Source organism: Mus musculus, chromosome 12, assembly GCF_000001635.26.
Source record: "Mus musculus strain C57BL/6J chromosome 12, GRCm38.p6 C57BL/6J".
NCBI classification, from domain to species: domain Eukaryota; kingdom Metazoa; phylum Chordata; class Mammalia; order Rodentia; family Muridae; genus Mus; species Mus musculus.
This window is the reverse complement of record NC_000078.6, coordinates 112313732-112326554: the sequence shown is the minus strand read 5'-3', so window position 1 is coordinate 112326554 and position 12823 is coordinate 112313732.

Below are 12823 nucleotides of genomic sequence, written 5' to 3'. Positions count from 1 at the left end.
CAGCTGTGATAGATGCCATGAAAGGCGCACGGGTTAGCATGAAGGATTGATGCTGTGGCCATTAGAGGCCATTACCCAGGCTCCTAGCCTTTCCTATGTGATGTCCTGTGGTGGAGCATTACAGAGTTAGCTGTCCTCCCTAGGGTCTTACATTGGCCACCTGCGTGGCCAAGCCATGCAGTGGTTCCTCCCATCACCAGAATCCTCCTCACTGAACGTCAAACTGTCCCTGAGAAACTGCATCTCTTCTGTCCCTGGCTCATGTCCTCATGGTGAGTTTATCATGCAAATCAGACCCCACTGGGCCTTGCAGGAGGAAAGCCAGATAGATGCCCAGAGAGATAGAGAGACCATTGCCACCACGTTCACCACAGGAACCAAGAACAGTTCCTTTGCTCTCAAGAGACAATGGCAGGTGGCAGGCAAGTTGTCAAATGGTTCTAGTTAGCCAGGATTCCCAGGAGACCATGGGACAGTGTCCTACCAGGACAGAGGCTGAGCTGGTGGCACCAGTACTGATGCCTCGGTTGTCTAGAACAGCTGGGTCTTCTAGAACAGCTGGGTCTTCTAGAACAGCTGGGTCTTCTAGAACAGCTGGGTCTTCTAGAACAGCTGGGGCTTCTAGAACAGCTGGGTCTTCTAGAACAGCTGGGGCTTCTAGAACGGCTGGGTCTTCTAGAACAGCTGGGGCTTCTAGAACAGCTGGGGCTTCTAGAACAGCTGGGTCTTCAAGAACAGCTGGGGCTTCTAGAACAGCTGGGGCTTCTAGAACAGCTGGGGCCTGGGCCTCACACAGATCCCTTCTGGGATAACAGAGTCCTACTCCTTGGGAATGAAGCTTTGGGCCAAAGGAGACCATGAGGGGCTCAGGAGCTCAATGTGCACTGGTCTAGAACATGTATGCCTGGAGTTTAACCCCCAATGCCAGATAGAAGTGGGTGGAAATATGTTTCAGAACTGAGAACTGAGCACAGCCTCTGGTCCATTTAGTGAGCTAGCCATCTGGATAATCACGTCTATGTACGGGTGGCTTTGCTGGCCTTGTGAGCCACCCCAGAGGAGAGACTCCCCTCTAGCCTGCTGGCAGGCAGGGCCTCTGCATCCACACTGCTGTCTCTGGATGCCCTGAGCCAGGGCTAGGAGGAGGTTTTGGTGGGGTTGAGTATAGCTCCCAGAAGCAAATGGCCCAGGGACCACACCCAGTACTTCATTCCCACAGGGAGGCAGAAGCTCGGTGACAGAGGGGCTTCCTGTTGTCAAGCAGTCAGGGCAAGGAGCAGAGCAAATGAGAAACAGGTCCCCTCTGCCAGGGACCAAGGACCTCAAATGTGTCCTGTGGCCTCAAGTGGGTGCAGCCCTCAGCCTGGCATTCACTGGTGACCACAGCTGCATGGCAGACCATGGCAAACTCAGCAGCTGAAAGCACACACGCTGCCTCCAAGCACTGCCAGCCAGGAAAAGGGGTGTGTCTTAGCACAAGCCACATCTCTTAAGGATACCTTTTACACAGTACCAGAGGTATGGCTGCTGTCACACAAAGATTCAGCAGGGACAAGAGCTATGTACCAACCTTGGACAGTACCTCAAGTCCTAGCCATCCTGTCCTTGAGACTCCACACAGGGTTGCCTAGTAGCAGGGCAGACCTCACCAGGGCAAGGAGGGAAGAGACCCAGAGAATTTCAGACCCTGATGCTGTCCCATGCTCTACAGCTTTCTGTTCCCTTGGGTTGAACCTCCTGTGAGGTCGGGCGCCGTGATCCTCTGTATATGCCTGTTGTCGCTCTTTCCAGACCTCAGAACCCTTTCCAGTCATGTGCATGCTCCCATTCATATACAAGAATGTCTTGTCTATGACTCCTGGCTGGGATACATAGGCTCCTGGCTGCCATTGTGTCCTACAGCCCGGGGCTCCTGTGTACTGCATACACTGTGTATGCTTTGTACGCTTGTTTTGGAGAAGGGCATGGCTTTCACCTAGAGACTTCTGGAATCTCCCAATTCTCCATCATTAATGTCAACAGCCCCCATACAGCTGGGAGGTGACAGCTTCAGTGGACACTGGCTTCCTGGACCTACCTACTAGCCAATGGGGTATTTAGGGTTGGTGCCTTTGTATACAGAGAAATCAAAGTCCTTTAGATTCTTGAGGCCAGGAAAGGAAGGGGTTTATGAGGAAGGTACAAAAGTGGCATCAGGAGAGAGCCAGGCTTGGTGCTCTGGAGACAGGTGTCTAACAGAAGGAGACACACAAGCCGTGGAATATCTCAGGACCTGGAAGGCTAGTTAGTAATAACAGACTGTTCTGAAGGGAAGGCGCTGACTACAGAAAGGCATTCATCAGGTGGGCCTGACCCTATCTGTCCTTGGGGCGAAGGCTGTGCAGCGAAGGGGAACCAGAGCCCTGAGAGGCTGAGGCAGTAGCCATCTGACCTCCCCTCCTGGTGTGGACGCAGCTTGTCCTGGTCACGCCTGCCTGTGTCTCTATCACATCTTGGTAATAAATGAGACTTTCTGAGCAGGCCATCAATTTTGGCACGATTGGCTTTCCAGGGTCCAGGCTGCCTGTACTGCCTTTGGGGTGGATAAGCACACTGGCTGGCCTTTGTTCCCAGCTTCCAAGAGACCGTTTGTCAGAGAGATTTATACTCACTTGCTGACTGGGAGCTACTGCTGCGCTTCCTCACTTCGTTTATCTCCGGAGGGTGCTGGCTCACCTTGAGTCTCTCTGGGAGGGGTTCCTGGATGTGAGCACTGGGGTGCCTCTGAAGCTGCTCAGAGGATCCCACATATGGCACACAGAGCTCCCAGACCTGCCTTGAAAATACCTGCTGTTGGAGGGAACATGGTCATGAAGCCCTGGGACAGTGAGGAGGATTAGAGTCCCCTCAGGAACATGTTGTTACCAATAGGCCTGTGAGACAGGATGAGATGGGCCTGGGGTATCTGAAAGGCCTGACCAAGCCCAAGGTCCCTTCCTGCTCAGGAATCTTGTGGTAATAATATACAGAGTAAGCTAGTTCTTGGCCCATACAGCTTAGCCTTGGGCTAAGCAGCTGGCACTGGGCACATATCTACAGGAACCAGCTTGGTTTGGAGCTGGGGCTGAAGCACCCAGTTTCTCCCTATTTCTGTTTAGCAATGAGAAGAGGGGTCCAGAAGGTCTCTGAGCTAAGTTTTAGACTCCTTCCATGAGGGTTTTCCCAGCTTCATTTCAGTTGCTATAATAAATATCCTGACCAAACAAGCAATCAAAAACCAGCTTAGGGGGACGGAAGCATTTGTTTTAGCTCATATTTCCAGGTTCAGTCCATCATTAAGGGGAAGGGCAAGGCAGGAACCCAAGCAGCCAATCACACCATGTCAAGAATCAAGAGCAAGGAGAACGGGAAATGCCCACGGAGTTTGCTTCCTCTTGCCTCATGTTTTGCTATTCTCTGTAGTTTACAACCAACACTCTCCTAGGGAATAGTGCTGCCCATAGTGGGCTGGGCCCATCTACATCAATTAACAGCCAAGACAATCCTCCAAAGACATCGTCACAGGCTAACATGATCTGGGCAGGCCTTCATGCCAGACCTACCTGTCTTCCCAAAACACCATTCCACCCTCCAGCTTTCTAGTCGCCTGATGAATTTGTGCTTAACTGAGCTGGCAGCACTGAAGTTCAGCCACTAGGCCTGGTTGGTAAACCTGGTTGCCAGATATTGCTACAGGATCTGGCTGGGCTTACATGTTAAAACAATGCTCACCTGGTAGATTTAGGTGGCAAGCACTGACCCTTCTCGTCACTAAGTCTGTACAATACTTTATACATTTTTTTCTTAAGTGCTAAGTCCTTTTTTGGTGTGTTTGTGTTCTTGTGTGTGCAGGCAAACATGTGAGTGTGTGCGCATGTGTGCACATGTGTATGGATGGAGGACAGATGTGATGGTGTTACTCAGGAGCCATCACCGTGTGTGTGTGTGTGTGTGTGTGTGTGTGTGTGTGTGTGTGTGTGTGTGTGTGTGCATGTTTGTATGGCTACACTTGCATGTGTGGAAGCCAGAGCTTGTCTCTCTCTATCACACAACATCTAATCTTTGACTCAGAGTGTCTGAGTCTGGAGCTCACTGATTGGCTAGACTGGCTGGCCGTTAAACCTCTGGGCTCTGCCTATTTCACTTCCCCACCCTGGGATTTCAGGCCACATCACCATGCCTGGTTTTTGACATAGTTGCTGGAGATCTAAACTCAAGTCGTGTTTGCACAGATAGTGCTTTATCATCACCCCAACTCTACCCTCTCCTTCTCTTCCTCCTTCTCCTCCTCCTCTTCCTCCCCATCCCCCCTTCTTTCTCCCTCCCCCTCCTCCTCCCCTTTCGGCCCCTCCTTCTTTTAAGAAGGTCTCTCACTGGGGACTGGAACTTTCTGATTAGGTTGGGCTGGCTGGCCAACGCACTACTAGTCCTGTTTCTACCGCCCCAGTGCTGTGATTGCAAATGTACTATCACGCTTGGCTTCTTATGGGGGGGCACGTCGGGGGACAAAGTGGGATTTCAGGCTTGTAAAGGAAGCTCTTCACAGACTGAGCTGTCTCCCCACCCCCAGTCAAAGTTCTGAATAAAACTGCTCTGGTTTGTTCTGAGGCAAGGGTCTACAGTAAAGTCAATTTCTTAACCATCAAGTAAGGATTTCCAGGGTTCCCATTTCTCCATCTTATAGTTTTGAATAATGATTAATGTATTTTTCGAGAAATAGCCTGTGATGGTCAATCTTCATTATCAGCTTGACCGGTTTTAGAATCACCCTGGGTATAAACCCTGGGTGTCGAGAAAGGTGGGATGGCTCACCCTGACTGTGGAAAACACCATTGCATTGCTGGGATCCCAGAGCTAACAGAAGAGCTGAGGGACGGAGCTGAGAGTCAGCAGCCACCTCTCTCTGCTTCCACAGTCGAGGACCAGCCACCCCAGACCCATGCCGTGATGTACTCTCAAACCAAGAGTGCAAACAAACCCTTCCTTTAGTTCCCTTTGCTGGGTATTTTATTACACCAATGAGAAATGTCACTAACATATTGCCTGTTTCATCAAATGTTCCACATTTATTAATCTAAGTTGTTCACAAAACTGATTTATAATGCTTCTCTTCTTACATTTTATGTCAATAAGCTCAACACTTATTCTCACTGCTACTACCTGTGTGTCTTCTCGTGTTTTATTTGTTTTTTCATGTGTATGTGTGTGTGGTGTGCACTGCGTGCTTGTATGGATATGGGGTTAGGTGTGGGAGCCCACGGCTGACATCAGGCATCTTCCTCAGGTCCTCCCTACCTTATCCATTGACGCAAGGTCCCTGTCTTGACACCAGAGCTCACTGGTGTGGCCAGTCTTGCTAGCCAGCATACCCCTGTCTGTGTCTTACAGGAAGGTCCCCACATCCACCTAATATTTATGTGGATTCTGGGATCTGAACTCTAGCCTCAAGGGTCTCCTAGCAAACACTTTTTCATGATTTACAAACAGTAATGATGCATACTTACAGAACATATCGTGGTATTTTGATTGATGTATGTGTTGCAGGAAGAGCTAAATGGCATGCTATCTCCACCCTAGTTCACTGTAGGTGGTGAGAATGTCTCAGATCTATTTTCTTGGCAATTTTGAAATATGCAGCAAAGCTCGTGCACTACAAAAGGCAACTAATACTCCTGCCCCTCTGCCAGTCATCTCCTGGATGAATTTGTTCAGCAATTCGTTCCATTTCAATGTCTGAGCTTGTTTTTATTTCCTTCTTCTCTCTTTAGTCCCCTCTTTCCAGTTTATTGAGCTAGATGCTTAGCACATTAATTCTCAGGCCCCTTCGCTTCTAATTGAACTATTTAAACCAAGTGAATTTTCCCCATGTGCAATTTTAGGCTAATCCAGCAAGTTTTACTACCAAGTACTTGATCATTGTTATTTCAAAATTCCAGCTCCCTCCCTCTACCTAAGAGACTGTTCGTTTTGTGAACTTCCGGGTATCTCCAGTTGTGTCCTTGTCACCAGCTCTTACCCTGTCCTGTTCAAGGAAACACACACATTGGACAATTTGGCACCTTGGAGTGGCTTCATCACATAGATTGCTCCTGGGCCTTGGATCAGTCTCCAAGACTACAACTTGCTGGGCTGGTGAGGTGGCTGAGCGGTTAAGATGGCTGCCTATCCCAGGGGACCCAAGTTTAATTCCCACCACCCACACGGCTGCTTACAACCATCTATAACTCCAGTCCTGGGAGATCCAACTCCCTCTTCTAGTCTCCGTGGGCACTGTATGCACAGACATACATGCAGATAAAACACCCATATATATAACATGAATAATGCATTTTTTAAAAGCAGTACTTGCCTTAGGGCTCAGAGTCAGGAATGGGTGTCCTATGGAGATGCCTCCCTGGTCCCTGCTGTCCAGAGGGGAAAAGTCACCAGAGACTCCCAGTCTCAGGGATAATAATGAGGGCCGAGCTGTGACCCAGGAGGAATACAGCAAGTCTCCCAGAAGAGGTGACATCTAAGCTGCCCCTGAGAGGATGCCCACTGAGTCCCACCTGCTGTAGGTGATGAGATGAAGCAAGAATCAGCAGGAGCCTGTGAGTGAGGGCAGCTCTTCTGCAAGAGCTTCCTGGCTGTCTCAGAGCATTGTCCTCCTGACTGCCCAATCTAGGGGCTGTGGGCACAGCTGTCCTCTGCATCTGAGGTGAGTGGTGGTTCAGGGACCCCTGCCGATATTCAAATCCACCGATGCTCTAGCCCCTTGCACAAAGTGGCAATGGAGCATCTGCAGAGCCCTCTTCCTCCCATTACATCATGTCTGGGTTTCTAACAAGGCCTAATGCAGCTAACTGCTGTGTAAGTGGTTGTTATGCTGTATTCTCCAGGGAATAATGGCAGGGACATGCAGATGTATTTCTTTTCTTTTTCTTTCTTTCTTTTTTCTTTTCTTTTTTTTTTGGTAAGTATTTTTTGGTCCGTTGGTTGAATGAGGACAGCCAACTGTTTTATCATGTACAGGTGGAGAAACTGAGGCAAAGAGCAGCTATGTCACCAACTCAAGGTTGCTAAGGTGTAAAGGAGCAACAGTCAAGATGGGGACCCAGGTGTGCTGTCCCAGCCTCTCCCTGATGTGACAAAGTGGGACTTTTAATGACACTTGTGACAGACCTGATGGTCTGAGGGTTGAAGTCACAGCACTCTGCCCTTACTCTGACATCTGGAAATGAATGTTTCTCTAGGCAGGGACCAGGCTAGCACCTGGGTGGCACACTATGAAGTCAGCGGGACTGTAACACCTTTCACATGTGAGGAGACGAAGATTGAGTTAGGCAGCATTTCCTGAGTGTTCTGCGATGAATCCTGGTTGTCCCTTGTGACCTTGGGCAAAGGTTCTGTCCTGACACTGAATGCTCAGCAGCAGAGCCTGTGACCATGGATGTCACAGACACAACCCCCTTCAACCTGAGTGTCTGGGATGGCCCCCTGCTTTCTGTGTCTGTCTCCCATGACTGGGCCCAGCTCCACTTATTGCTGGCAGAACTGGTTTTGCTTGCTGTGTTATATAGGACTGGTGCAGGAGGGTGACCCTGGAGGCTCTGAAGTAGGGTGGGGGCTTTTAGGGAGCTGAAAGAAATGTTCCAGGGACAACCATGGGTCTGGTCACTTTGGGCCACTGGAGTTAGGAAGGTGTCCTCTCTGGAGAGTGAAACGACTCTGCTCAGAAGTCAGCTAGATTTACCAGGTTCTGGGGTCTGGACAGATCCCCCAGGAGCCACCAGGACCAATGGGGGAGGGGCAGTAAGTGGCCAGGGTCCTGGCTTTGGCCTGGGTGCTCTTCCTGTAGAGAAGCATCTCCTACGGCTCATTTCCCAGGCTGGCTGTGTGGCCTTTGTCCCGAGAGCAGCCTAGCATGTTCTCTGCAGACAAGTCGCTCTTGGAACCATTTCCCCAGCACTCAGTAACCATTCAAGGATCTATATTCTGGTCCCAGTCCCTCCCCAGCATGGCCAGACTGCTTCAGAGTGATGGGAAGGTGGTCATCCTCGCTGTTCCAGCCTTGACAGTTAGGCTGTATGGGAGCCTGGCCCTGGAGATTGACCGGGACAAGGGGGCTGGGATTACTGAAGGACACCGTGGAAACCAAGGGGGGAGTAAAGGGAGAGTCTGCAGCCCATTTGTCCATCTCCCCATTTCCCATGAAAGGGGAGGTCCTCCAGCCACACCAGTCCATCAGCAATGCTCTCCCGGGGAGCTGAAGATGAGTCACAAGGAACCGAGAGGAAGAAAAAAAAGAACAGGCTTCCCCAAATCCTCAAAGGAGGGGACTCTCAGACAGAAGGCCACCCCTCCTCCTCAGAGGGCCACACAGAGAGCCACACAGGGAGGGCGCTGGAGGCCTGTCTTCCCACGTGAATGTCACCTTGGCTGGCTGGTCCAGAAACATCTCCAAGGCCTCATTAGGCTTCCAAACACTGCTAACCAATATGAGAGGTCCCTAAGAGGGGGAGAACAAGGCACAGGGGAAAGGGGCTCGAGTGTTTGATGGGAATGCGAGCATGCTGCGTGTCTAGGGAAGAGCGTCCGTGAATCTAGGCCCCATCTCCTGGATGTATGTAACAAATCTCTCTCTCTCTCTCTCTCTCTCTCTCTCTCTCTCTCTCTCTCTCTCTCTCTCTCTCTCTCTCATTTTTCTCCTCTCCTCTTCCCTGATCTCCATCCTCCTCCTCCCTTCTCTATCTTTCTCTCCTTGGAAATGGGAGAAAAGAAAGCAAGCCAGAAGCCTTTCCTCAGCTGCTCCTCATAGAGGAGACGACAGCTCATCCTTATATCCCCTGATGCTTGAGACTGGAGGACGGAAGGCCGCCTGCAGCTGATATATCCTGAGTCTTGTAGGGTAGGTAGGCCACCATCTCAGGCACCTCCTGAGACTGTGGATCCCCTGGATCAGGAGTAGAGGGTCATCACACATGTAGACATCGTGAGTGGAAGAGGTTGAAAACCAGGGTTTTTCTCTCTAAACCCAGGCCGTAGCTAAGCTGAGAGCTGGGCCTGGAGATGAGCCCAGAGCCAAGTTTGAAGCTGAGTCTAGAACGAACCTGAAACAGAGTCCAGAGTCCAGCCTGGAGCTGAGCTCTGAGCTGGGCCTGGACTGAGTCCAATCTGGAGCTGAGTCTGGAGTTGATCTTTGAGCTGAGCCTGAAGTCCAGCCTGGAATCCAGCCTGGAGCCGAGGCTGTGCAGCCAACACCTGTTGCCTTCACCTTCATGCCTTCCTTTCCCGCCAGCCAACTGTCCCTGATACACGTCTGTCTGCGGGTACAGCCACCCCTCCTCTCGCCCACGTGGGGTTTCTATAATCCAAGTCATTTGAAACATGGACAATATTTTAACTCAGCTCTACTACCATTACGGATTCATTTGACATTCAGTGTGCAGCAATAACAATGAATTTCCTGGGTACTGAATGTCACATCCTTCCACAAGAGCCAGCCAGTGTCATTACCATGCATAGCAGTGTCCCTGGCTGCTCCCTAGTAGACTCTGGACTCACTGAAGACCCTGGACACCTAGGCCACTCTACCCACCCACACTGTCACTGTCCACCAGGAGGGCCCACTGGGGCTGCTGGAGAACAGGCAGGGTGACATGGCTTCCCATGGGGTCAGCCTCCTGGGAGTCCCACATGACTTAATGGACCACATAGAGTTGGGACAGTCACCTCCACAGCACCCCACAGGCCTTGCAGCTCCCCTCTGCTGGCCTGACCCGAGTCCTGTGCTGAATGCCTCATTTCCTCTCAGCAGAGCCATGGTGCCCCCTCCTTCTTCTTTCAGAACTAATCTGGGCCTCAGGCTACCCCGTGGAAGGACGCAGTCTAGTCTGAGCATCCTGAGCACGCTCCGTGGGTTCATCTGATACCCGCTCTTCTAGCCCTGACCCTGTTGGAAGCACCGAATTCTGCCACGTTTCTGTGTGTCTCCCTGCTGGAGAACTTGGCCATAAGATAGGTAGCCGGGTCCTTCCCAGGACCTCCCAAAAGCAGGACATGCAGATTTAGACTGTCCTGTGTTTCCACAACTCAAAGATGTGAGGCTGCCTTCTGTTCTACAGATGAATAAAGTGAGGCTCTAAGAGATACAGTGGGGATTACAAAGCTTGCCAGCTCCAGACAACGATGCTGGGCACCTGCCCTCACCTACACCCCAGACCAGGGTCCCATTCTCACCCTCAGCTTGCCTCCAAGCCTCTGCAGTGGCAAAACCATCACCATCAAGCTGTTTAGTCTGGTCCTTTCCACTGGCTCTGGCCTTCCCTCCCCATTAGCGCAGGCGGACATGTACCGCCGTGTGTCTTCCCAGGAGGCTAACTGTTAGATAGGCAGGACAATTTTCTGTGGGATGGTAAAAGGCAGCCTGTGTTTCGGTTGAGTGAAGCTTATTCCAGAGACCCAGTAGAAAACTCTACAAGGGACAGAGCGGTGAGCCATGTTCCCAGACAGTAGCCTGACACCACGGAGTACCCAACTCCATAATCCTGTGACTATCAGGTACGTAGCTCCTGCCCCAAGCTCCTGGCATTCTAGCTAGACTTCACCCCCACAGTTACAATAGCCAGGTATGCTCCTCCCCACAGCTAACCCGCAACTTCAAGATAGCTCAGCCCACTATAAAAGGGGCTGCTTGGCCCCTCCTCTCTCTCTTAAGCTCTTGTTCTCCAACTCTCATTTTTCTGCTCTTCTCCCCCTCCCTTCTTCCCCGCTCTCGCTATGTGGCCATGCTGGCCTCTCTTTTTCTACCTTCTCTCTTTCTCTCTGCTTTTCTATAATAAAGTTCTAAAACCATGGACTGTCTCTGCTCATCAAGACCCACCGTGCTTGAACAATGGAACAGGCCTTCCCCTAAAGAGCTGTGTCTAATCTCCCGAGAGAAGGCCTCCCAGTGTTTCCAGCCACTGACACCAGACCAAGGAGTCTCGCCCTTTCTTCCCCTGTCCACTTCTCCCTTCAGCTCCCATCAGATCAACGTGCTCCTTCTCAGCTTATTCTCCACTCTTTCTCAGCTCTTCTACAGTGTCCAGTGATGTCCTGCGATGCCCAACAGCTAGAAACAGTCATTCCTGGCCTCCCTGAGGCCCAGGGACCCCAGACTGCTCCCTCTCCACCCCAGTTCCGTGGCTTCCCACAGCCAGATGCTCACACGGGCAGTGTGGAGAGAGCACCACAGTCCCCCGAGTCCGCCTGCCCAGAGCCACAGAGCTCTGGCAGGACGCGGGTTCTCTCCATTTATTTCCCCCGTGCCCACTGCCCGACACTTTTCTTCATGTGTAGTCCAAGAGCTTGACAGAGGGAAGACTGCAGGGGCAACGAGACCAGGAGCAAGCATTAAGCAGCCTGGGGCAGGGAGAATCACGGGGAAGAGCACTCTACCATGAACCCACTGCTGACTATGGTACAGGCCTGGAAGACCTAACCTCCACTCTCCTCCTGGATTGTATTATCTGCTTTCCTTGTTGTTGTAGCAAAATATCTGACAAGAACAACTCAAGGAAGGAGGGCTCACAGCAGGAGGGGACATACCAGTCCCTGCTGGAGAGTCAGTCAGCAGGAGCAAGAGGCGGCCATGTTGATTCCACCGTGGGGAAGCAGAGGGTCACGCACACTGGTTTTCTGCTGGATTCCTCCTTTTTTCTTTTCTTTTTTTTTCTTTTGTGCAATTTGGAACCTGGCCACGCATAAGGCCATCCAGTCTCAGATGTCTTCCTCCTTAATTAATGCCCCCTGGGGACACCCTCACAGACACACCTAAAGGTGTGTCTATCTAATCCCTTAACTGTTTTTTAATTTAATTAGGTTGACAGTTAAAATTAAACAGGTTTGGGGTAGGGGTGGGAGTCTTGGGCCCAAACATCTGAGAAGCCGAGAAGCTGAGACCTGGTTTGCTAAGCCTGGTTTGTGGCTGATCCAGGGTTGGACAAACACCTTCTCTGGATGCAGAGTCAGATTTCTTCCTTGCCAGGTCTGCATGGCCTCCTTGGGTAGTAACTTGTTCAACTTTAAGAACATGTAGGAAAGACATCTGGAAGTTCTGAGGCCAGGTCCCGAGCAGCCTGCAGCTTTTGTTCAGCTCGCCAGAGAGAATGGTCCTGAGGGGCAGGTCATGTGGAAGATGTCTGCTCCCTTGACACAAGGAGAGCAGCTCAGCCTCTTGGGTAGTGAGGAGAGACCACCAGTGCCAAGGCCCCCAGCATGAGCAAGGACACCTTGGAAATAGTGGCCACAGCAGGTGCCACATGGAGCCAGAAGCCCGCCCCATGAGCCTTCCCAGAGGTCCAGTCCTCTAAATCCCCAGTAAAATAAAATGAGTAATTTAACCAGCACCTGTAGACTAACTCATCCTTTAGGTTCACACCTCAGTGAAGACGGAGAACATAGCTGTGTGCCTGGAAGTGAGTGACCCCTGTAACAAGTGTGTCAGGCACGTGTCATCACACCATGCCCTCAAACAAACTCAGAATGTACTAAAGACAAATGTGAGACTCGAACCAATGAAACTCATAGAGGAGAACCACAGGAGGCAGCCTTGGGCGTGGCTTCTCAGAGGATGGCAGCCTTGGCGTGGCTTCGTAGGTATGAAACTGAGGCAACAGATAGTACCAAGTGAGTGAGGTGCACCAGGACAAAAGGCTCCGGCGCTGCTCAGGAAACAGCCACAGGATGAGGAGGCCATTGTGGATTCAGAGAGAGAGTTCGTTACATCATTGGGTGTATATTTGTGTGTGTGTGTGTGTGTGTGTGTGTGTGTGTGTGTGTGTGT